Source organism: Lissotriton helveticus, assembly GCF_964261635.1.
Source record: "Lissotriton helveticus chromosome 1_1 unlocalized genomic scaffold, aLisHel1.1 SUPER_1_unloc_42, whole genome shotgun sequence".
NCBI classification, from domain to species: Eukaryota; Metazoa; Chordata; class Amphibia; order Caudata; family Salamandridae; genus Lissotriton; species Lissotriton helveticus.
This window is the reverse complement of record NW_027611684.1, coordinates 402,760-428,852: the sequence shown is the minus strand read 5'-3', so window position 1 is coordinate 428,852 and position 26,093 is coordinate 402,760. Positions and strand designations below refer to the sequence as shown.

Sequence of the window (26,093 nt, the reverse complement as noted above, 5' to 3'; positions counted from 1 at the left end):
TGCTTCTAGATCTACAGAAACTTTTTGCCATCGCACCCTCCTCATGTCATTAGATAGGACCACAGCCTCTTGTACGGGGTTGGTCTGTCGATTGATCGGCCCTGCAAAACTCATGTCCTTTAGTTCCGCTAAAAGCGGTTCATGGTCACTTTCTGGACGAATTTTAACAGTCATGTCCAGAACTAAATGCCACATTTTTATATCAACTAAGATATAATCAATGCGACTACTATGTCTGCCATTAAAGAAAGTAGAATTGCCTACCCTGTCGGAGCATGTGCGACCATTCAGGGCGCGCATCCCCCAGTTTAAACAAAAACCTTTAATAAAAGTTGCTGATTGAGACCATTTGGGAATCGGGGGTAACTCAAGAGTGGGAATCCCCCATGTCCTGTCCTCATCATCAGTTAATAGTCCGTCCTCACTGACTAAAGGTTCAAAACACGTGTTAAAATCCCCCATCACTATCACATGACCAGTTAGTTGGGTGGAACCCAAGAAGTCATCCAAACATGTGAGAGTAGGTGACACGCGGGCTCCCGCAATGCCTCTTGCATACACATTAACAAGCAATATGTTTAGGCCACTTCTTAGTTCCAATCTGATTATCAATATGTCCGGACAATCAATAGAAACCTCCCTTACAGAAACACCAGCTACCTGACGAACCCAAATGGTGAGACCACCCATGGCCCTGCCTCTTTGGGCTCTAACTGCCGGTTTGTTAAAGTTCAGGAAACCTGGAAAATAGACAGATTCAGTTGCCCAAGTCTCCTGGAACGACCAGATGTCTCCCTGACGTATAAAATCGGCCCAATCAGGTACACATACACAAGAATCAATTCCAGCAACATTCCAACATCCCAGGGTGGTACCCTTCCCGCTTGGTTCGTCACACATATTAGTAATAACATTTAAGCTAGGTTCATTAGACATGGGGACGGGTTCAACATATCCCACAGTATCTGTAGACGGGCCGTCCATGGTTAAACACAATGACCTAACTAGACAGGTTGGCCCCGAACTTGCTCCTTGAGTATTAACTTCAGTAGTGTACATTGGGGTAGCTAACAAAGTTAAGAGCTCCGGCTCTTCCGTACAACTAGTACAGCCCTCCACAGATTGATAATCTTGGTCCACTGGATTCTCAACAACATAAGGTAAAATGCCCAAACCTTCCTCCCCCCTCCTGCACTCTAGATTAGAGACAGCAACCCCCGGTAAGAGTGCTGGTCAATCATTGGTCGCCAGCCATGATAATGGATCGTATAGATTTCTCAGGGGGATCTTCCAAGACTCCTTGGGCTGGATAGACATATTAGGATGGGAATGTGTTGGGGAAAAAACCTGGGTACTGCTGAATCTGTGCAGGAACTGATGTTATGGGGACCGGTGGATACAGGGGCCTGTTGGGGAATAAGGAGTCAGGTAAAACTGGAGGGCCCTTAATCTGAGTATTGATATTTGCCCATCCTGGCGCCTGGTCAGGACAATTGTAGTTTGATTGGGTGTAAGATCGATACTGTGCCTCCGGATTGAACTGAGAGCCATAAAAATTTGGGGTAAAATTAGTCCATTTAAGGAGGCTATTAGTGTTTTTACTAAAAGTAGTTGGGGGTTGATCTAATGGATTGAGCAAAGTCTCTGGATAAAAATATGTCAGGTTCCTCGTTGAGATCCCACCCTCATTATTACCAACATACCAGTCGGAGAGGTGGGATACAACTTTGTGGTCCCTAAAGTTAATAATAACTATATCCCCCTCGATGTCCTTGGGGCGTACCCCTACCCACCGACATCTTCTGACTGTAACAATGTCCCCATTTAGATGAGAAGGAAGGGGCCTATTTGTTTTCAGCCAGAAGATGACTTTATTTTTCAGGCTATCATAATTTTCCCTATCCCCTTCCGCAACTGGGGGCACACCCGTCAGAACGATGACATAGTTCGTAGAATCCGGTGGCAGGTCAACATTTTTCTTATGTGGGAGGGGTCTGCTTATTTTACCAGTAGGAAGGGCGGGTTTAGACACCCCATTCCTTTGCTGGGATACACCCACCTTCTCAGAGGGTTTGTTATTAACTCCCACCCTGGAATGTGCTTTAGCAGTACTTGCTGCTGGGGGGTGTTTGGCCACTGGAACCACTGCTTTGTTTTTTGTAATAGCATTCTCATTAGTGGAAGCATGTTTACTAGTTCTATTAGTAGAGCTAATTACGTTCGCGGCAACCTGGGGTGTACCCTGAGTTAAGATAGGGGGTCCCAATACCTTATCCCCGCTAGGAGCATGAATGGGTTCGATGGTCGCCATCAAACGGTCCAGTTTGTCCCCCAGTATCCTAACACGCTCCAACACAGGAAGCATATACGATTTAATAAGCTTCTCTAAGTTGGCAAGGGACACCTCCTGAACCCCTTCACTACATAGTTCATTAGTTTCCAACCCCTGAGTGTCTAAAGCCATGGGCTCTACGATGGATGGTAGAGCCGGTTCAGCTACCCGTTGAGGTGGTACTGGTGCTGGTGTGGGAGGCCGACCACTATATCCTTTTCTTTTTACCCCTCCCTTCCTCCTTCTTTTCCTTGGTGGTGATTGCGCAGCCCTTTTGGCCACGGCAGGCTTGGCTCTACTATTACAATCACTCTTCGAAGATAAACCATCGCCTAAAGTTAGACCAACCAGAGGAGGGGTGGGCAACATGGAGCGAGAGTCTAGATCAATTAGATTAGTAGGTGGAATGTTAATCTCCACAAAACTAGAGTGATCAACAGGCGGGCAACCCAAGTCATCGCCGCTGGTAGCATTAACACAAAGCGGAGAAATAGTTGGGAATCTAAATATACTTGGGGTTAAATTGATGTCGGTAGCATCGGCCTCAAAAGAGCTCTACCCATGGGCAACCATATCATGGGTAGAATTCAAGACAGTTTGAGACTGCATTGAAGTTCTCTTTAAATGCTCAATTGAGCGCCGACGCTCTGCTCTTCTTTCGGCTAGGAGTAGATCCTTATCAACATCCTTTGTGGATTTTTTAAAAAATTTGTCGAGTGGCCCAAGAACCGAGTTGCCTACACCAGGGGGGGCAGACTGGCTCATGACGAAACCCACAAACAATGATTTAAAAACAATGGAATGGACTTGCAACAAACAACAGTACTAAATCTTAATAACCTGGCCCAGCCCGGCCTCCTGCGGCCCCGGACGGCCACAGACGGTCCCGCCCTTGTCCCGGGCTTCTCCCGCGCGCTCTCCCGCGCTGCGGGAGTAGTATTGGCTTATTATAGGACTTGCAAAGGTGGAAGGGGTGGGAGGGGTCGGGGAGAGCGGCCCAGGTGTTGCTCCTCCGGGCTGGCGGGCGCTCCTGGGAATTGGAGTCCCTCCGTGAGCGCACGCCGCTCGCAGCCCCGTCAAAAGTCTCCCCCAGCTGACCCTCCAATCTCAAGGCTGCTGCAGATAACACAGCGCGATGCGGGACCCGCGGAGCGGGTTCCGCGAGCAGTAGGCAGACAGGCAAGGCAAGTAGGTCCCAAGCAGAGTGCTCTTCAGTCAGCAAAGCGTCTCCCTATCGCTGCCCCTCTCTGCCAGGAGACCTGGCATCTGGAATACTGAGTGTAAACCATGTCCGAGATTGTTGGTGTGTGCTGTGGAGTGGAAGACAGGGATACAGATGCTTGGAGGGAGGAGTAAGCCCTGACAGGACCCACCTGCTCTTTCTGTGTAGTAAGGAAATGAAGACTTGCCTCTTATCTGAGTGGCTCTACCTTCAACATTTTGGCTTCTGTAGGGCCTACGGGAGCATGCAGCAAGACTCTGATGTCAGTTGAGAACCATTTCTGGCAGTGGAGGAGGCATGCTGGAAGAAGGAAGATGGTCCTGGGACCATCAAGGTCTAGTTTGGGAATGCTGTTGGCAAGTTGTGCCAGCTCCAGCTGCTGGGCAGGAGGAGCCCAGTGATGAGGATGGGCAAGTGTTGGCAACAACAATGAGACCGCTGAAGGGAGGTATAAAATGAGGTGATGTGTCCCACTGAATAGTCTAGCTTAAAGATAATGGTGTAGAGACAGTATTATAAGGACAGAGATGTAGAGACAGAACTCTGAAGACCTTGACCCCTGACTCATGGAGCTCCAGGCAGTAATACATTCAGTGGTGACTGTGACATTGGTAAACGCATAGTGTGATTTCTCAGTGAAGATGAATGTGGCACAGGCTAGTCTATGCCTTTGGAGGCTGCTTTGAATGGGTGTATATAAAATACTACTGATCCAGGAGCCCTGACAAAGGAGACATGCAATCACACAGAGGGTGGTGATTGTGATTCTCTATTGGCACTGATGGCGTCCAATCTCCTGCTACTCTGTAAAGTACCAAAGGGAATACTTCAGGGGTATCCAGTGTAGGCCCAGGAGGCTCATGCTCATGCCAGAATATCAAGATATCCACATGAAATACATTTACAGATCCGCGGTTCCCGCGACAGGCACAACATTGGACTAATGGGGCAAAGCCTCATATTTAAAAGAAAGTGTCAGTAAGGACATTACGCTACCTTAGGATGGGCTTCATCGGATGCGTTAATACAGAAAATGCCTATGCACACACTCGCAATGGTCATTTACATTCGTAACTGTACACAACAAAAGCACAATTGTCGAACCAAAGACAACAGTATAAATCAGATTCCTTGACACTAGGTATCCATGAATTTCAAGGTTTTAATCGTTCCACAACCAGCCGACACGTGTTTCGTCGCGTTAGGAAGAAAATGTTTTCGCGACTCCTCAGGGCTTGCCTGTACAGCGTAAACCAAGTGAAGGTCATTCCACCGGTGATATTTCCGACCCGGCGGGGCCCGTGACCGTTCTTTGCCAGTTAGTAACGTCTAAAATCGTAGTGGTAAAAGCCAGTGCGTGTGCATCTTCCGGGCTTCCTGATAAACTGGAGACTACGTAGATTAGTAGTTCCGGTGCTGCTCGAGGTAAGTAGCGTTCTTGGAATACGTAAGACTGTTCGTAAAACCCGGGAAACTCCTTGCACAGCCGGGAGCGGATAACCCTCAGTCAGTGCCCAAATAGTGTCAAGACGCCGTGTGAGCCACGTCTTGTCTCCCCGGATCACCGTGTTCCGTGTATCGGTTCCAGTGTAGGCCCAGACTCATGCCAGAATATCAAGATATCCACATGAAATACATTTACAGATCCGTGGATCCCACGACAGGCACAACATTGGACTAATGGGGCAAAGCCTCATAATTAAAAGAAAGTGTCAGTAAGGACATTACGCTACCTTAGGGTGGGCTTCATCGGATGCGTTACCCTATCTGTATGCCATCCTCCCTCCTGGACTACTCAGTGTAGCTTTTCATGCTCAGTGTGTGTGTCTGTCTGGCACATGCTCCAGTGGGTGCTCTGTAAGATGTATGGGTGGTACACCCCTGGATTGCTGTAAATCATTCTACCAGTGTTGTGCACTACCCTGAACTGCGCTGTATACCTGTGTTGTGCTCTCTCCCGCAATAAACTTTACAACTGTGAAGGTTTTACAGCCACCTTGATTGCTCAGTACACTTGTGTCATTACTTGTATGTTTTGCACACACTTTTGGCAAATTCCCTCAAATTGTGTGTGTGTATTCCACACCTCCGTAGGTGCTCTGAAAAACTGTGAGTGCACAGCACCCCTTCAAAATTGTACCTCTAACTGTGTTGTACTTCCTGCTGGCAAGTTTTAGATAACTCTTTGTCTTTGTGGTTTCTCCCCAACCCCTATCTAGAGGGTGGGGAGAAACCAAAAGAGAAAGAAAGAGTGTCTTGTGCACTTCCTGTTTAGCACAGCCTTCTGAAGTGACCACAGAAGTGCCATGGGCATGCCTTCCTGTTTAGCACAGCCTTCTGAAGTGACCACAGAAGAGTCGTGGGCATGCCTTCCTGTTTAGCACAGCCTTCTGAAGTGACCACAGAAGAGCCGTGGGCATGCCTTCCTGTTTAGCACAGCCTTCTGAAGTGACCACAGAAGAGCCGTGGGCATGCCTTCCTGTTTAGCACAGCCTTCTGAAGTGAGACACAGAAGAACCGTGGGCATGCCTTCCTGTTTAGCACAGCCTTCTGAAGTGACCACAGAAGAACCGTGGGCATGCCTTCCGGTTCAGCACAGCCTTCTGAAGTGACCACAGAAGAGTCAAGGGCATGCCTTCCTGTTTATCACTGCCTTCTGAAGTGACCACAGAAGAGCCGTGGGCATGCCATGCACCTCTCCCTGGACTGGACTGAGCTTTAGAGCTCTAACTTTGTTGCACACCCTCTTGCTTGTTAAACTCTCCTACATTTATCCACACAACCTTCTGTGCTGAATTATCCTGAAATAGCCACCGTGAAGGTTTGTTGGTGAGCAAAGTTCATACTTGAACATGCTATCCAATTTCCTGTTAAATTTCATTGTGTTTCAAAGATTGACTATAAAGTTCACGTAGAATTCGATTTGCAATCAAAAAAACAATAAAATAAAGAAAAAGAGAAAAAGTTGTTCACTTATTTATTTATGAAGAAAATTATGGCAAACCCCCACTAAAACCACCCCCCCCCAAATTGTCATGTTTTGCATATTGAAGCTAATTTAAAAATAATGTATTATTAAGAGTTGCACTTTGATTTGGACTATGAAAGGAAAATGTTACAGTTAGGATTAGGGAAGGGTTTAGTTTAAGGGTTGAGGGTGAGGTTTGGAAGATAAGAGATGTGGTTAGGGTGAGGCATTACGTTTGAGTTAGAATAGGCTATAGTGTTAGATCAGACTTAGGAGTACAGTTAGGGTTTAAGAGTGAGAACTGGTGTAACGGTTAGGGTCTGGGTTGGATGTATGGTTCTGGAATTGTTACTGGTTAATGATATAGTATTATGGTTAAGGTTGAAGTACGTGTTGGGGTTAAATTACAAAAGGGGGTGTGATAGACGGAGCATCTGAACCAATCAAACACTCACACCCAGTCAACAGATCTGGGATTAATCCATCACCGTTCTTTAGCTCACTCTGCCACCCCATTTCAGACATGGCCATATGCAAATCAGTCTGACCCTGTGCCTCATGGGAACAGTCCAGCCCGAACTGCCAAGCCATGCCTTCCCTGGACCGGAAACAAGCTTCCGAGGACCGGTTTCTGGCATTTCAGCCGTCTTCAGCCCGGCTTGCTTGAATCCAGTGGCAAAGTTGGCAAAGGGACTTAGGTCTGAGCATACAAATTGATACTTTAAGCAGAATGAAAGCCATTCTTTTTTTTAAAAACTGTGCCACTGACCTCTGCCAAAGAAACCTATGATCTGTAAGTCGCAAGGACTTCTGCAGAGATACATGCCCTCTTAACTACAAATTGTCCTCTACATTTATCAGAAATGTTAAGTCGTATCTTAAACATGTCTAATACGAGTGGTATTGTCCATGTATTTAAGACCATATTTTCTGGACTGTTAGCACTTTTTGAAGCAGTCCTAGTAATATTTCCAAACTTTGTGCACTCTGTGTTTGGCGGATTGCCTCTCATTTTGGGACTCGCTGCAGGAATACTATTTTTGCTTCTATTGCTGCGATATGGCAAGTCATTTCATAAACGACACCTAGTTCTCCATGGAGACAACTCTACTGGCGATGAAGTGTCGTGAGCGCACCGTCCAAATTTTGGCACTACCTCGTGTAAGAGAAATAAATACCACATGCTTTCTGTCATTCAGACCAATTTGGCAAGATTGCATCCTACCTGTTCTACGCTGCCTGCTATGCGGAGAAGAATGCGTGTTAGACACATGTCTCACACTCCCATCAGTCATGCCAACGGATGTTGATACTTTGCTTGAACCAGTAACGGCCCATGCACAGTGTTGTCCCCAGCGGCTACCGATTCTGATGACGGCATTCATTGAGATCTCACAGATGCAAAATGCTATTGCTGTAATTCATTAATTTTTATCTTGTGCTCTGATTAACTTGGACATATTATATTTGTCAATCTGTAACTTGGAAGATGTTTTTCTTTTATAAAACCGAATAAAGTTTGTTGATAATAATCACTAGGGGATTCATTTACAGGGTAGCATGGTATCCCTCACAATTACTCCAGTAGTCACAGTCCACACAATGTACATGCTTTGTTCCGCCTACTTCCAACCTTACATATACCCCTGATCACCTGCCCAAACCTCTCCCTGCTGATGCCAATGTGGTCCTCAGTCATCCCACAGACCATATTTTTGGCTGCTTTGAAACTGCCCATACAATAAAAATGCTGCAGTTGCAAATACATATCAACTACCATTTGTTCTGTTTTATTGAATAATAAAACCTAATAAACATAAGCTGATTATTAAAGCAAAACAAAACATCAGTTGCCATACACATAAGAGACAAAAGTAATACATAAAAATCAACATACTGTAAACCAGCAAAGTTATGTAGAACACAATTCCTAATTTCGGGCAATCTTTAAAGTTCAACAATAGAAACGTTCATAAAGAACAGGAAAGGAAAGAAAGAAGGTGGGATACAGTGATTTCATTAATGTAATGCTTCCTACATATAGAAAAACAAATACTAATGATTTTGCTTAAGCAATAAAGTCCTCACATTAAAATACTAAGAGAAATATATTGAACATTGAACATTTCATATGTAATTAGAATTCAATTTGAAAATTTTAACCTCCTCAGCATTATTTGACTCATGATTACAACCTGAATGCTTTCTGGAAAGGAACCGCCTCATGGGGTTCAAAATCACATCTTTTCCAACAATAGGATTCAAATGATAATGTTGAATTTCAATTCAATTTATTGATTCAGGCCTTTTTGGAGATAAACAATTTTAAATATATACAAAATCCATACACTTTTGTAAAATTGTCACCTAAACTTGAATTCAATCCACCTTTTGATTAAACACTTCCCATTCCAGCAAGCATCACAGGACCACTAGTTGTTATATTCCCAATGGCTTTGAACTTGATAAAGCCACATTAATCACTGGTCTTGAAATGCAAATGGCAGCATTAGGCACGCAGAGGTGTAATCTACGTAATCTCATTATGTTCAGGGTACAGGAGGGTGTTTAGGGCATAAAGCACTTTGACAAAAACATTTCCGCCACCTTAGAAATTCAATCTTCCTTGTCCTACCCTAGTATACAAGTAGTACCACATTCTTTGTATACCTGAATTAAATAGGCACAGAAAATGTACCGTATTTAAAGACCCAGTTCAGAATTACATGGAAGGTGCACTGTCCCAGACTACACCATGGTGCAGTCTTCGGTGGATGCTCTCATCCCACACAGGGGGAGTGCACCAGATTATGCTGGAAAAAACACGTGGTGCCCCAACGTAGGCGCAGTTGTAAACCACCAGTCTGCTTACACAGTAAAGCGTCTGGCAGATATTAAATGAGGTGGCACGTTTCCCCTGCAGGTGGTTGGGGTCTGTCACCATCCTGTCAGGTGGGGGTATACAATCAGTGCGCCTCCTGACTGCTTGTTTGCCTCTTCGCCCGTGTCAATAATACAGGGCAGTCCTTGGAGGAGTAGTCAATTTGTATTCATGAAAGACACTTGTGTTTCTCGGATGTGTAATTCCCAGATGATGCCTGAACTGTTCCCCAATGGGCTATTTGTACATGGTATTGAATTATATGGTCTTATGAACACTGTTAATAATAAAAAGATTAAAAAAATAAAATAAATATAGTACAGTCACAAGACAAAAGGTTTTCCCACATTTGAATGTGACCATCAATCAATCAATCAATCACGACATTTGTAGAGCGCACTACTCACCCGTAGGGTCTCAAGGCGCTGGGGGGGGGGGGGGGGTGCCGTTACTGCTCGAACAGCCAGGTCTTGAGCTTCTTCCTGAAGGAAAGGTGGTCTTGGGTCAGGCGCAGGTCGGTCGGTCGGGAGTTCCAGGTCTTGGCGGCCAGGTAGGAGAAGGACCGTCCTCCTGTTGTCGCTCTTCGGATGCGGGGGACGGCGGCGAGGGCGTGGCTGGTTGATCTGAGGTGGCGCTTGGGAGCGTAGAAGTTGATACGGTTGTTGAGGTAGATCGGGCCTTGGTCGTGTAGGGCTTTGTGTGCGTGGGTGAGGAGACGGAAGGTGATTCTTTTGTTGACGGGGAGCCAGTGCAGGTCTCTCAGATGTCCGGAGATGTGGCTGTTTCTTGGGATGTCGAGGATGAGTCTGGCTGAGGCGTTCTGGATCCGCTGGAGTCTCTTCTGGAGCTTGGCGGTGGTTCCGGCGTAGAGGGCGTTGCCGTAGTCCAGCCGGCTGGTGACGAGGGCCTGGGTGACAGTTTTCCTGGTCTCGGTGGGGATCCACCAGAAGATCTTCCGTAGCATGCGCAGGATGTTGAAGCACGACGAGGAGACGGCGTTGACTTGTCTGGTCATGGAGAGGGAGGAGTCCAGGATGAAGCCCAGGTTGCGTGCGTGGTCCGTCGGTTTGGGTGCGGTGCCCAGGGCGGGGGGCCACCAGGAGTCGTCCCAGGCGGAGGGCGAGGAGCCCAGGATGAGGACCTCCGTCTTGTCTGAGTTCAGTTTCAGGCGGCTGGTCGACATCCACTCGGCTACATCTCTCATCCCTTCGTGCAGGTTGGCTCTGGCGGCGGCGGGGTCGTTGGTCAGGGAGAGGATCAGTTGGGTGTCGTCGGCGTAGGAGATTATGTTGAGGTTGTGCTGGCGTGCGATGGCCGCGAGGGGGCTCATGTAGACGTTGAAGAGGGTGGGACTCAACGAGGATCCTTGAGGGACGCCGCAGATGACTTCGGTGGCCTCTGACTTGTACGGTGGTAGGCGGACTCTCTGTGTTCTTCCGTCGAGGAAGGAGGTGATCCATTCCAGAGCCTTCTCCTGGATTCCGATGTTGCCGAGGCGTTGCACTAGGGTGCGGTGGCAGACAGTGTCGAATGCCGCGGAGAGGTCCAGGAGGATGAGGGCCGCTGTTTCTCAGTTGTCCATCAGGGTTCGGATGTCATCGGTGGCGGCGATGAGGGCGGTCTCGGTGCTGTGGTTGGCTCGGAAGCCAGACTGTGAGGGGTCGAGGGATCCATTCGTCTCGAGGAAGGCGGCCAGCTGTTTGTTGACGGTCTTTTCGATGACTTTGGCCAGGAACGGGAGGAGTGAGATGGGACGGTAATTCTTGAGTTCGGTGGGGTCCGCTGTAGGTTTCTTGAGTAGAGCGCTGAGTTCGGCGTGCTTCCAGCTCTCAGGGAAGGTGGCGGTGTCGAAGGAGGTGTTGATAATGTCCCGCAGGTGGGGTGCGATGACAGTGTCGGCCTTGTTGAAGACGTGGTGAGGGCAGGGGTCGGTCGGCGATCCGGAGTGGACGGAGTTCATTGTGCGGACGGTGTCTTCGGTGCTGATCGGAGTCCAGGCGCGGAGGGTGGTGGTGGGTGGCGTTGCTGCGGTTGTGGCGTGCGTCGGTTGGATGCTGAAGCTGTTGTGTATGTCCGCGATCTTGTTGTGGAAGTAGGAGGCGAGGGAATTGCAGAGGTCTTGCGATGGGGTGATGTCGTTGTTTCCGGCGTTGGGATTGGAGAGCTCTTTCACGATGTTGAAGAGTTCCTTGCAGTTGTGTGCGTTGTTGTCCAGCCGGTCCTTGTAGGCGTTTTTCTTGGTGGCGCGGATCAGTTGGTGGTGTTCCCGGGTGGCGAGCTTGAGGGTGGTCATGTTGTCCGTTGTTGGTTCCCTTCTCCATACTTTCTCGAGGGCTCGGCAGTTCTTCTTGGAGCTCTTGAGTTCGTCGGTGAACCATGGGGCTTTTCTGCTGCCGAGTCTGCTGGGCGGGGTCCTCAGAGGGGCGAGTTCGTCCGCGCAGTTGCTGATCCACTTCGTGAGGTTGTCGGCGGCCTGGTTGGGGTTCGCTGAGCCGGCAGGAGGGTGCTGGCTCAGGGAGGCGGTGAGCTGGTCGGCTGTGATCTTGTTCCAGCTTCTTCGGGCAGCTTGTTGCTGGTGGTGGTGGATCGTCGTTCTTTTGAAGGTGAAGTGGACGCAGCTGTGGTCCGTCCAGTGGAGTCCTGTTGCGTGGGTGAAGGCGATGTCTTTGCTGGATGAGAAGACGGCGTCGAGTGTGTGTCCGGCGAGGTGGGTGGGGGTGGACACCAGTTGCTTGAGTCCGAGGTTGTCGAGGTTGTCGAGCAGGGTGGTGGTGTTCCGGTCGCTGTTGTTCTCCAGGTGGAAGTTGAGGTCCCCCAGGAGGATGTAGTCGGCGGAGGGGAGGGCGTGCGGGCTGATGAAGTCGGCGATGTCCTCGCTGAATCGTGTGCGTGGTCCCGGGGGTCGGTAGATCAAGGTGCCTCTGAGGGTGGTCTTCGGGTCGGTGTGGATCTGGAAGTGCAGGTGTTCGGCGGTGGTTAGGGTGTCGTCGGTGTTGGTCGTGACGCGGATTGTGTCCCTGTGGATGATGGCGATGCCTCCTCCCGTCTGGTTGGCGGTGCGGTCCCTCCGGGTGATCTTGTAGCCCTCTGGGATGGTGATGGTGATGTCGGGCGCTGAAGAGGCGTTCATCCAGGTCTCCGTGAGGAAGGCAACGTCAGGGGCTGTGATGTCGAGGAGGTTCCAGAGTTCGACGGCGTGTCTGTGGACGGAGCGGGTGTTGAGCAGGATGCACTTGAGGTGGTTGCTGCTGGAGTTCGGCTTGGAAGGCGCTGGTGTCGGGTAGGTCCGGATGCAGGTGAACTTGCAGGCGTGGCAGCTGAAGGGTCCGTGGGTGTGCTTCGGGGTGGCTCTGTGACATCCCGGGATGCCGCCGGTGTTGAGTGCGAAGAGTTTGGCGGCGTTGTAGGTTCGTCGGGTCGGCTTCCGTCGGCGGGGGCCAGGGGTCCTGGCCCTGGGCGCGGTCCAGGCGCGGACGGGCGCAGACGGGCTTACCTTTGGCGCGCCTTCGGCGCACAATCGGCGCGCCCGCTGCGCGTCAACGCTGCGCGTTCGCACGGTCGCCATATATGGCGAAGTGCGCGGGGGGGGCGGAGCAGCTGGGAGGCGGGAGCGGGGAGGGTACAGAAGGCAAAAGGGGCGGGGTTAGCGGCGGTGGCGGGAAGCGGGGAGGGAGGACGAAGGGCGGCAAAACCCCAGGCAATACAAAAGGAAAAACACAGTAAACTGGAAAAGAAAACAGGCACAATGGACAGACAAAATATCAGTAAAAACAGCAACGCCGACAGGGGCCGGTCAGGCGAGCACGGACCACGCCGCTCGGAGGCAGGGGGCGTGGTCACGCGGCGGTAGCGAGGCAGTCAGGCAGGGCAGGCACACACAGCAGCTGGTGGCCGTGTGGCGCGGGGGTGTCCTAGAACTAGGTCACACTCACCTGCGTCGCACGGTCGCCATATATGGCCAAGTGCGCGGGGGGCGGAGCAGCTGGGAGGCGGGAGCGGGGAGGGTACAGAAGGCAAAAGGGGCGGGGTTAGCGGCGGTGGCGGGAAGCGGGGAGGGAGGACGAAGGGCGGCAAAACCCCAGGCAATACAAAAGGAAAAACACAGTAAACTGGAAAAGAAAACAGGCACAATGGACAGACAAAATATCAGTAAAAACAGCAACGCCGACAGGGGCCGGTCAGGCGAGCACGGACCACGCCGCTCGGAGGCAGGGGGCGTGGTCACGCGGCGGTAGCGAGGCAGTCAGGCAGGGCAGGCACACACAGCAGCTGGTGGCCGTGCGGCACGTGGATGCCCAATACAAAAGAAAGCATGCCCGCTTAGAACCTCTTCTACGTGATCCACACTACATGAAGGGCTATGGAAGTGTCTGCAGCCTCTTCTGTACAACAAAATCCAAAAAGCCCATAGGACACAGAAAGAGGGTGCACACCGATGCTTCATTATGTAAGAGGGCCTTTGGCGTTCGTCTGTACTAAGCGAGTGAGAGCGTTAGTGTTTATTGCCCTCTATGTCACTCTACTTCTAAGCACCTAATACAGCTTGAACAGTGGTTACTCTCATCTGTTCACCTACATTATGCTTAATATAAATAGTGCACAATGTCGGCGTTTGTGTCTGCCTACAATGTGGACCTGATACAAATAGGAGTACCTACAAGGTGGATGGTACAATTCAACAAGAGTCTTTGTTTTCAAAACACAACACCTGACACTTTCCTACGACATGAGAGAGTGTGCTTTGAAACTTTCAGATCTTTAACACGAATTCAACATTATTTACGTTTTCATAACAAAACAAAAAAGAAAAGACGCGCTTTGTGCACGAAAGATTCAAGTCAAACAAAAAGGTAGGTTCAGGGACCCATTCCTGTATACAAGGAACACGTTGCCTCGAAACAATTACAGATATAACAAACGTAGGGTCAGAGACCCATACCTGTACATGGGGAGCCAGCAATCCGTTATGTTAATGTTAATGTTAAGGCTATTTGTAGAGCGCATCTGTTACCAAAAAGGTGTCCTGGCGTTATACCACAGCAGATGGAGGACGGTGTCCAGAGCAATTGCTGTTGCTTGTATAGAGGATCCAGGGCTAGCTAAAGCCGAATTTGGCGTGTGGCTACTCACCCAGGTTGTATAATCGCATCACTCTGATGCAGTCACGTGACCACGAGTACTTGAGAAATGTAGTCCCATGCCGGCAGCATGAATCTGAACGAAGGCGCACTAAATGCTGAAGGCTTTCGTGCCTCTGTCACACACAGCCGCTTCTTCACATGGAATAGAATCACTAAAGACGGGCCTCCATCGAAGTTAAATGCAAACACCACAATGTACTGGCATGTGTTTTTAAAAGGTCAGAGGTGTATTCCCAAGGGCAGAAGACCCATTAGGAAAATAAGCACACACCCGAAAACCAGATTGCCCATAGTAGAAATGAGTGATGGGTGTGTAAACCATGTCCTTTGTACTACAGATGTATCCTGTTGCAAGTAGTCAGCACCTTATGTCTAAGGGTATAAAGATGTAAGTGCACCCGATACAGAGTGCCCAATGTTGTATGGATAAGTGTAGGATATTTTGACCATGTCCAACGGACAGTCTGTTACAGGTATCTGGTGGTGGTAATCTTCTTCTGAGCTTATGAGAATATAATAAAAGTAAAGATATATATGAAAATATAGAAAAGAACAGGCAGTGTCCCTCGCACATATTCTTAGGCACCTAGTTATCAGGAGCCATAGTTCTATATGGTTAGCCATACGTATTCTCTTGTATGTTAGGTGGCCTGTGGCACTTCACCACACACCCTGAAAAATCGCTCACATGCAAAAGGTCAAGTCTAATGGGGCCCCCTCCGTCAGAGAATGGACAACTCCCTTGTTCCTATTGCAACCAATGTAGATTTGGGACTATCCTACATGGACAAGGGAAAATAGTGTTTAGGCCCGTCCGATCCCAATCACTGCTTTTATTCCCATGGTTTGTCTGTGCCAATTGGGATTGCAGTTATATGTGTGTATCAACGATATTTTGGTCATCTGGCGAGGTGAAGATCAATATATCACTACCTTCGGGAAATCGATTTGCAAAAACTAAGCGTGTGGCATGCAAATGACTGCTTCCACAACAACTTCAAGAAAATATTGTCCTTGGTAGCGAATATTTATCGCGCACCATCTCAGACCATAATCCATTATTGGTGAGCTTCTGTTGGGTTGCGGAGCGCCCTATAGTTCCGACCTGGAAGCTGCACCTGGAGCTGCTGGAAGACCCAGCCTTCCATACTGAACTGGGTGTTGGTGTTGAGCTGTATTTTGCGGAAAATAAAGGCACGGCCTCAACGACTGCCCTGGAATGGGACGCTTTAAAGTAGTGATTCACTGGATTTGTATTAATACATGTGTGGGTGTGCGGAAGCTATTGCTGCAAGAAATTGAAACTGACTGGAATATACGCAACATCAAATAAATGATCGGTTTAGGTCCTTCAACGGGGACTTATATAACAGTTGCTTACAAACAAGGGAGATGGATGTGCAGGCATTTTTGGAGGACCTCGAACTGCCTACCGTCGAGGCGGAAGAGCCGGAGTCCTTTGTCGGGACATCACACTCACTGAAATTCGTTGTGCCATTAAACAATTGGCGCGCAACAAAACTCCGGGGAGCGATGGGTTGCCCGTAGAATTCTATTTAGCATATGTCGACCTCCTGGCCCCCAGACTTGACGGTATATAAAGAGGCCAGGCAGCTGGGTGTGTTGCCGACCTCCATCAGGGAGGCCATCATCATTCCCCTCCTTAAACCAGGGAAGACCCCGACCGACTTGTCCACGTACCTACCTCTATCTATGCTCACCACTGACCATAAAATACTGAGTCGTGTATTGGCTACGAGACTCCTTCACTTAATGACGCGGCTGGTACACTCTGACCAGGCCGGCTTCATCCCGACTCGCAATACTGCTGGCAACATACGCAGACTAATACAGATACTAGATGGGGACCATGGAGCGGAGGGGCACGCAGTTGTCCTCCCAGTGGACATTGCTAAGGCATTTGACAGCTTGGACTGGCCCTACCTATTCTCAGTCATGAAAGCCTTCTGGCTTGGCGAGGGATATACACGCTGGACTGAAATATTATATTCGTCGGCAAGCGCCAGAGTGAGGGTTGGCAGAATTGTATCCTCTTCGTACCCAGTAGGGCGTGGTACTACCCCATGGTTGCCCACTCTCCCCGCTGCTCTTTGCCCTAGCGATGGAACCGTTAGCGGCGAGGGCCAGGATGGGTAGGGAATTCCGGGTCTTGAGGCTTGGTGGTCAGTCACATTATATCTCATTATATGCAGACGATCTGCTGCTGTTTTTGAGAGATGCGGGAGGCGCATTGGAGGGAGCGCGTTCCTTGCTCAGCCAATTTGGGGATATCTCTGGCCTGCGAGTAATTGGGCGAAGACATGTGTGTTTCCGGCGGCCGGAGCGTGTGTCCAACCTGACCGACCGCCTGATTTGGTATGGGAACCTAGGTTCCTTCCCTATTTGGGGACGCACGTTTATCATAGGCAGGAAGCTCTGCTTGAAGGTAACATAGGTAGAGCGTTACGGGGTCTTAAGGGCAGCATGCATTTCTGGGGGGCTCTGCCACTGTCGGTAGCAGGCCGAGTAGCATTGTTGAAAATGGTGGCGCTCCCTCGGCTTTTATATTTCTTCCGGACCTTGCCTATATGTATACCCGTCGCACTATTCTGGCAACTCTGCTCTATGGTGGGGGGCTTTATTTGGGGAATAGGGAGGCGCCGAGTGGCGTTGGATACTGTGATCCGCCCAAGAGCCGAGGGAGGCCTAGCTGTCCCTGATTTTGAATTATATTATTTAGCTGCACAGTTCCAACACCTCACCCAGGCGGTGGCGCAGGAGTTTCGAGGGCCGGAGCGAGAGACTGAGCCAACTGTTCCGCGGCATGTTCTATCGTTTGTGGTACTGCAGCAAAGGTTACGGGCTACCGATTTGTCATCTGCAGAATGTGTCCTGAGACATTGCTGGAAACGCTACCACAGCAGAGTTGGGGTACAGCGACCTTACGCCCCGGAAATACCGATGGGCATGTGCACGGCCCTGCCACATGGCGGAGATTGGTCTGCCCTCGCGGAGTGGGAAACACTGGGACTCCAGATGTTGGGAGATCTATTTGGAGATGGTGTACTATTACCTTATGACGCATTACAGGACACCTTTGGACTCCCGCAGGGTCACTTCTTATTGCATGCGGCCCTGGTTGCCGCCATCCAGAAGCACTGGGGCAATGGCCTTTCGGACACGCCAACGAGCGAGGCGTGTCAATGTGTAGTGATGGCGGCGGGCACGTATAAGGCGGTCACTTGTTTATATAAACGTATGCTGGGAGAGGGATTGGCACCGCAGCAGAGGCTACGTGAGCAGTGGGCGGTGGATTTAGCTAAAGAGATACCTGACGCGGCCTGGTCGCAGATACTTAAAAGGGCATGGAAGGGCACCAGGAATGCTAGATTCCAGCGGATTCCATTTTTTATATTGCACACAGGGCATATCTTACGCCGGCTAAAATCAACCAATATTTCCATGTTAATACGGCTCTTTGCCCCCGTTGTAGATTGGACATATTGGGAAGAGATAACAGCTTTACTCTGTAATATAACGGGGCGACAGATCGCTCCGAATGGGGGGACTTGCCTGCTACATCGGTTTCCGCATACTATCAAAACAAAGATTTTAGCAAATTCATAGACTTAGGATTGGTGCTTGCTAAACGAGAAATTACATCCCACTGGAAAGCAGCGGCGGGTCCTAGCTATATAAGGTGGAAATCTGTATTCCTTAAGTGGGCAAACAGCGAGAGCTCAGTTCGATTACAGCAAGCCCATAGATCCCATAATGACAAGGCATTAGAGGCGGCGCGAGCCTGGGAGGCCCTTGTGACAGAGCTGAAAGCGACAGATCTAGAAACTGACTCAGAGGCGAGCGCATTAATGGCTGAGGGAGACCAGTAGACTAGGTATCTTGATATTGAGGCGCAGAGCGTGAGGCAATTCCCGGCTTCCATAGTAGTCAGGATGCTTAATAATGTTGTTAAAATGAGGTCACCTGGGGAACCCGTACAATATGACTCACCATTTGATCCCACTTAGCCTTAAGACAGTAGCGCCGGCAGGGGGGTGAGGGGGAGGGCGATTATGGGGCCGGCATCTGAGGAAGAGTAGGATGAGGCTTTGATGCAGAAGACATTAACCATAGCAGCATGGAGAATTATAGGAACTTTGACACTGTGGCAATACTGGTATTGAGGTGTATCTGTGTCTGGGGTTGAGTTGGGATCGTTGGATAACCTTGATTGTGTAACGATGTCACTATCTCCTTCTTCCTAATGGTCGGGCTCCATGTAGAGGCAATTGCCCATCCTCTTATTTGTTGTGGGTGTTTGAAAATAACAAATAAATTAAAAAAATTAAAAAATGAGGGACAGAGGACAGTCTGTCGTCAAATTTGATGCCCACATTTCTGACTTTGGTGACTGGCAGTGGAAGGGGCACCAAAGAAGATGGCCACCATGAAGAAGACCAATTTGGCAGTAATTTGCCGAATATCATAACCTCTGTTTTTTCAGAGTTAAGTTTAAGGCAATTGTTGGCCATCCAACAACTGATGGCCAACATGCCTTTCTGGAAATTAAGCTGCTACTTCATCACCATCAGCGGTGAAGGTCTTCCGGCCCACCATCACAGGAGGGCTGGTGCAGCTTCTCACAGACAAGACAGTCAATGACGATATTCTCATCAGGAAGAGTCACACTTGAACTTGTTTGACAGCGAGCCGAGGATTCACTGGCTGCAGTTGTTTGGTCCGACGAACAGGAGCTGGAACTGCTTAGTTGAATTTGACTTCCTCCCAGGTACGGTGCCCCGAGATACAGAAGAATCCTTGCTGTGTTGTATTGAATATAGTTGAAGAGCATATTGGAGAGGGGCGATCTACCGTCCTGATGAGACCATGGTAATTAACTGGAACGGTCGAAACATTAACTATACAGGGACTATTTCATATAAATTATGTATTCTAAGAATCGCCTTTGCTTAACTTGTATTGTACAAAGGTATTTTCAGCCCTGTTTCTGTGTACAAAATGCAGATCGGACTGTTTTATCATATCACTTTCATCTTGAGCACTGCGCAGTGATCACTCAACGATTTATATATACACTTGCTGTTGCTGAGAACACAATTAGAATTTTGGGAAATGAAAAGGCCTCATCTGAATTCTAATCATGGTAAAAATGGTGAATTAATATCTGGCCAGGGCCTGCATATGTGATACAGACCTGTGAGATAATGAACTCAAAGGCCTCTATAGTTGTTCACAGTGCGCCTGGGAAGTGCTTCTTTGAGTCTCCGCTTGTCACTTCTGTAGCAGAATGACGTTGACACTGAGCTGCATGTTGTCTCCTACTTTGCTTTAAAGTTGGAGGACCCAGTCTGGTGTGTGGGGAATATTCACAAGGTGAGGAATCTGCAGGTAAAGGAGTAGCGACCAGAAAGAGTGTTACCAAAGGCAAGTAACTGGTGTGTTATGTTTTCCTGCTGTTGTATATTATCTCATTTTGGGTGGTGAACTCCGCAGGCGGAGTTTTCCGTACTCCGCGGAGCTCACGTAGTTCCTAAAAACTCCGCTCCGTGGAGTGTAGCAAGGTTTTTTTCAACGCTCACGCTCTTCAACGTTATGTGCTGGAGCCAGGAAAATCCACCTCCTGATGAGATTTTTCCTTGCTCGCGCTCGCCATGGTCTAGTTGGTGAGCAAAATCAACCTCCTTGCGAGATTTCTCAAAGCGGGTCGTCGGATTTATCAATGCAAGTGGTCGTGGCCGGTCACACCACTTGCATTGAGAAACCTTCCTTCGCATTGACAAAGCTGCCGCTTGAGTAGAAGCAGCTGCATCCTCTTGTGCTGCACATGGTGCCTTTCGCAATTATTTTTATAGGACGGGACAAACACCAGGAGATCAAAATCACCACGAACGGCATGACCCTTACGCACTCTGATGCTTGCGGAAATCTGAGTAGACCGCCAGAGTTTTGTTGTCACTTTGCGGAGTTCTTTATTGAGGAACTCCGCATAGGCTTAATCTTACCATGAAAACATAGATATCAGTCATATGTTAAGAAACAAGGGTGAGTAGAAACCTTTTGGGTGGAGTAAAATTTAAGACATTAATATTGTGATTTGTTTGGCAATTAGTTGATTTTTGCAAGCACTAACACTTCTCTGTGCCAAGTAAAGACCTTGAGAGTTTTGTAACTTTCAGATACTCAAATTGTGGATTCTGTTGCAATTAAAAATATTTCAAGGCCTGAAATTTCTTTGGAGGTTGCATGCGGGCAGCCTAAGTTATCCTGCAAGAGTTTCTTGATGAATCCTATTGCAACTACAATATGTGCTCTCTCATGTAAAGTCAGGTTAGAAGCTTTTCTGCAACTCAAGATACACCTTACTTTTCACCTGGTGTGGATGCATTTTTCATGTTTGGTGAGATCTCCTTTCTGAGTATAACGTTTCTGGCTTTCCCCTCCTGTATAAGGCTTTAGTCCAGTGTGAATTCTCTCTTGTGAAGTGAGATTGTATTTGTGATTAAACCTTATCTGACATTTAGAACACACATAAGGCTTTTTCCCCCGTGTGAGTTCGGTCATGTCAAGTGAGAAGTAATTTGGAACCAACAATGTGCTTGCATTTCGAGCACTCATAAGGTTTTTTCCCAGAGTGAGATCTCTCATGAAGCATAACACTGTCTTTCAGATTCAAGCTTTTAAGGCATAAGATTTTCTCCAGTGTGGAGTTTCTCATGGTGAGATAGCGTTTTTCTCTGCAGCTTTTCTGGCATTCAGAGCACTCATAGGGTTTTCATCAGTATGGAGTTGCTTATGGTTAGCGAGGCTGTGCCTATCAAATAGGAATTTCTGGCATTCACAGTGTTGGTAATGTTTTTCCCCTGTGTGCGTCTGCTCATGTAGAGTGAGATTGAGTTTAAAATTGATGCTTTTCTGGCATTCGGAGAACTGAATTATTTTGATGGTGTGTTTTCTTAAGGCGCTTGTAACCATCTCTACCTCTGAATCTTTTCTGACAATTAGAGCACTGATAATTTTTTTTCTCCAGTGTGGATTTTCACATGTTCAGTGAGATGAGATTTTTGTCTGAAACATTTTTGGCATTCGGAGCACTGATAAGGTTTTTCCCCAGTGTGGATTCTTATATGGTAAGTGAGACTCCTTTTTTTACTGAAACATTTCTGGCATTCAGAGCACTGATAAGGTTTTTCCCCAGTGTGGTTTCTTATATGATGAGTGAGACTGTTTTTTCCAATGAAACATTTGTGGCATTCAGAGCACTGATAAGGTTTTTCCCCAGTGTGGGTTCTTATATGCTGAGTGAGACTTCTTTTTTGAATGAAACATATCTGGCATTCAGAGCACTGATAAGGTTTTTCCCCAGTGTGGTTTCTTACATGATGAATGAGACTGTTTTTTGTACTGAAACATTTGTGGCATTCAGAGCACTGATAAGGTTTTTCCCCAGTATGGGTTCTTATATGCTGAGTGAGACTGCTTTTTTCACTGAAACATTTGTCGCATTCAGGGCACTGATAACGTTTTACCCAAGTGTGAGTCCTTGTATGTTTAGTGAGTCTCATTTTGTCAATGAAACATCTCTGGCATTCAGAGCACTGATAAGGTTTTTCGCCAGTGTGGACTCTCACATGTGCAGTTAGAAGTGATTTAAGTTTGAAATCTTTTGGGCATTCAGAGCACTGATAAGGTTTTTCCACAGTGTGAGTTATTGTATGTCGAGAAAGACTTCCTTTGTCACTGAAACATTTCTGGCATTCAGAGCACTGATAAGGTTTTTCCCCAGTGTGGGTTTTTATATGCTGCGTGAGATGGATTTTTTCACTGAAACATTTCTGGCATTCAGAGCACTGATAAGGTTTTTCCCCAGTGTGGGTTTTTATATGCAGCATGAGATAGCCTTTTTCACTGAAACATTTCTGGCATTCAGAGCACTGATAAGGTTTTTCCCCAGTGTGGGTTCTTGTATGCCGAGTGAGACAGATTTTTTCACTGAAACATTTGTGGCATTCAGTGCACTGATAAGGTTTTTCTCCAGTGTGGGTTATTGCATGTCGAGAAAGACTTTGTTTGTATCTGAAACATTTCTGGCATTCAGAGCACTGATAAGGTTGTTCCACAGAATGGGTTATTGCATGTTTAGAAAGACTTTGTTTGTTACAAAACCTTTTCTGGCATTCAGAGCACTGATAAGGTTTTTCCCCAGTGTGGATTCTTGTATGTTCAGTGAGTCTGCTTTTGCAACTGAAACATTTCTGGCATTCAGAGCACTGAAAAGGTTTATCCCCAGTGTGGGCTCTCCTATGCTGAATGAGACTGTTTTTGTAAATGAAACATTTCTGGCATTCAGAGCACTGGTAAGGTTTATCCCCAGTGTGGGTTCTTCTATGCCGAGTGAGATTGGTTTTGTAAATGAAACATTTCTGGCATTCAGAGCACTGGTAAGGTTTTTCGCCAGAGTGGGTTATTACATGTCGAGAAAGACTTTGTTTGTTACAAAACCTTTCCTGGCATTCAGAGCACTGATAAGGGTTTTCCCCAGAGTGGATTCTCATATGTTCAGTGAAATAAGATTTACGGTTGAAACTTTTTTGGCATTCAGCGCACTGGTAAAGTTTGTCCACAGAGTGGGTTAATTCATGTCGATATAGACTCGGTTTGATACTAAACCTTTTCTGGCATACAGAGCACTGATACGGTTTTTCCCCAGTGTGGATTCTCATATGCTCAGTGAGATAAGATTTACGCCTGAAACTTTTTTGGCATACTTTGCACGGAGAGTGGTTTCCCCCAGTGTGGATTCTCATATGCTCAGTGAGATAAGATTTACGCCTGAATCTTTTTTGGCATACATTGCACTGAGAGTGGATTCCCCCAGTGTGCATTCTGTCAAATTCTGTGAGATAAGATTTATGGCTGTATCTATTTTGGCACAAGTAACTTTTTTCCCCAACTTTGGTTATTTTGCCTCGATTAAGGCGGGTTTGAACACTGAATTTGTTCTCAAAGTCCGTGTTTTTATAAGGTGTATTCCTAGAGTTAATATCTCTACATTTAGTTTTCTCTTGCTTATATGCCACAATAAGAGTGTACCTGATTTTAGAGTCAGGATTGTTTAGATACTGTTCAGCATTTATCTCTAAAAGAAATTGTGTGTAATCTTTTTAACACTTGAATTGAGCAAAATATGTCTGGAAGCAGCCCTGTAACACCTGTTGAAATTGTTCTAGCAGATAATAGTCTTTAGGTAATAGCCTCTCCGGTAGCAAATTATTTTGTGACTGAAGTTTTTCTCCAATCTATTTTTATAGGTTTTTTGCAATGCAGTAATAAGGTGTTGGTCTGATATTTAATGATTAAACTGATAAGTACCTTTTTGCACTGAAGTAAAGGCAGTAACTGAGGGCGTTAGAACGTGCACAGTACTACTGTGGATCACCAGTCGCAGAACATCAGTTCCTTTTACCCTTTCTATGTTCGGTGTAAAGTTAATGTTTGTAGTCCTGAAGACGAGGATTTATTTACATTACCTATAGCGCAACGGTGCTCGTCTAATCCATTTTTATATTTAACAGTTTTACATATCACTCATGCACAACAGATAATGTTGAGGCGATTTACATAGAATTACAGAACAGTACACAATAAAAAGGAAACAATCTGAGATGGTCATGAACACTATAACATGGTGAATTTTTAAGGTTTTCCCAAGAGTGAGCAGAGGGGGTCGCGGTGTTCTATCCAGAGCCAGATAGTCTCAAACCTGCGTAACTGGTTAAAAATGGTTGTTGAACAAAGGTGATTTTCCAATCTTTTGCTTGTTAACGTGTCAGCTTCGGAGTCTTCTTTTGGCGTATTTTCTTTGATGGTATGCAGAAGATACCTTTTGTTACAAATTTCTTTTATGCAGTGTGTGCTTCCTCTCTGGAATTACATGATGCTTTAGATGAACTTTATTCTGTCATGCTGAGGCAATTTGTCTTTCTGATAATATTTCAGATGAGGATTCTGAAGTGGTCTTTCTACATTATTTCTGATGCTGTGTGCACAGTTATGGCTTTGCTCTGCGTTAATGAAATGCAAAATTAGAGACGTCACTTACAGGTATATTACTTTCCTCGCCACACCTAGATTTTTAGAAATTGTTTAAACGGAGAATGCTGGATGTCCTTAAGTTTTTCAAAATAATCCTTCTTATGGCACTGACATTCAGTTGCTTAGTGCTAAATCTTGCTTTCTTCGTCCGTAATTTTAATCACCTATAGTATTAAAATTAAATAGTTAATACATGTACATTTCCAAAAATATAATTTACAAGCCAAATCAATGCAGAATTTTGAAAATGTTGAGCTGTTTTTCAGACAGAGCAGAGTGTAGAATGGTAGCATGAGAGTACTTGGATGTAGGAGTGAGGATTTGTAGAATTTTCAAAATGTTATTAAGCTCACAAAGGATACATGTACCCTATGGAGTTGTAACATAGAATCCCAAAGGCAGATATTAAAGTCATATGGACCGGCACCAAACAGATATTTAAAAAATATATACTATTAATTAATTTGTAATGTAGATTTCTGGGACGGGAATGACTCCTCCACGTACACCAGGTGTTTTCCCCTGCCCTGAGTTACCACCTACTTGTATCCAGTATCCTGACTTGAGTTTTGGCCTCTGCCTCAAGCAAATCTATTGTGTGCTGCGAGGACTATGCCTAGACATATCCCTCAACTATGGTCCAGTGTGTGAATCAAGGGCAATGAAATTAAGGCGTACTTTCATGTGTTCATTTTATTCCACCTGATTATCAGTTGTTAGGTTTTTCTGCAACTGGATTTACTGGGTGCAGAAAACCAGGACACAATCTTTTTCCAATTTTGGAAAAGGGGTGGTGATGGACAGAGTTTCTGAATGATGCAGAATACTCTTACCAAGTCAAGAGATCATGGTTTTAATCCATCACCATTTTTTAGCTCACTGCACCATCCCAGCTCAGAACCTGGCTACATGCAAATTAGTCTGTTCCTGTCCCAGTGCATGATGGGAACAGGGCAAACCAAACTACCAAGCCAATTCTTATACTGGGAAGGAAACAAGCTTCCGGGAAATCTTTTTCCAGACAGAAAAATTAGACTGAAAAGACGCATAAGACTCTGGGTGCAGCAGAAGCAGCCAAGACTTATCCTGTTTTTGTTTACTAACTGGGGAAAACACAAGATTCTTCCCTCTGTTGGTGTTCACAGTTGGTGTCAGCATGTGATTCGGCGTTGAGTGCAGAGCGTATCGATTAGAGCCAAGGGGACGACCCGAGGAGAATTTTCCTGATGCGGGAATTCAACCCATCAAGACCGACTGCCCCTCTAAAGATACAATAAAATGTAAAAACAAGTTGTTGTTAAAGAAAAAATAGATGATAAAACAAAAGATCAAGAAGTGATAAACCTATGCTCGACACAATCAACAATGACAGACGCAGCTCCGGAAGTTCATTTATCAAAAAGACAGAGGAAAAAACAACAGAAAGCAAGAAATAA

The 26,093-nt window shown here is 46.9% G+C and overlaps 1 long non-coding RNA gene across 1 annotated transcript in view; it reads left to right on the top strand.

Annotated features, from left to right (window-relative positions):
- Positions 1-26,093, top strand: part of LOC144806057 (uncharacterized) — a 131,785-nt gene that overhangs the window by 68,009 nt on the left and 37,683 nt on the right. The window lies entirely within an intron of this gene.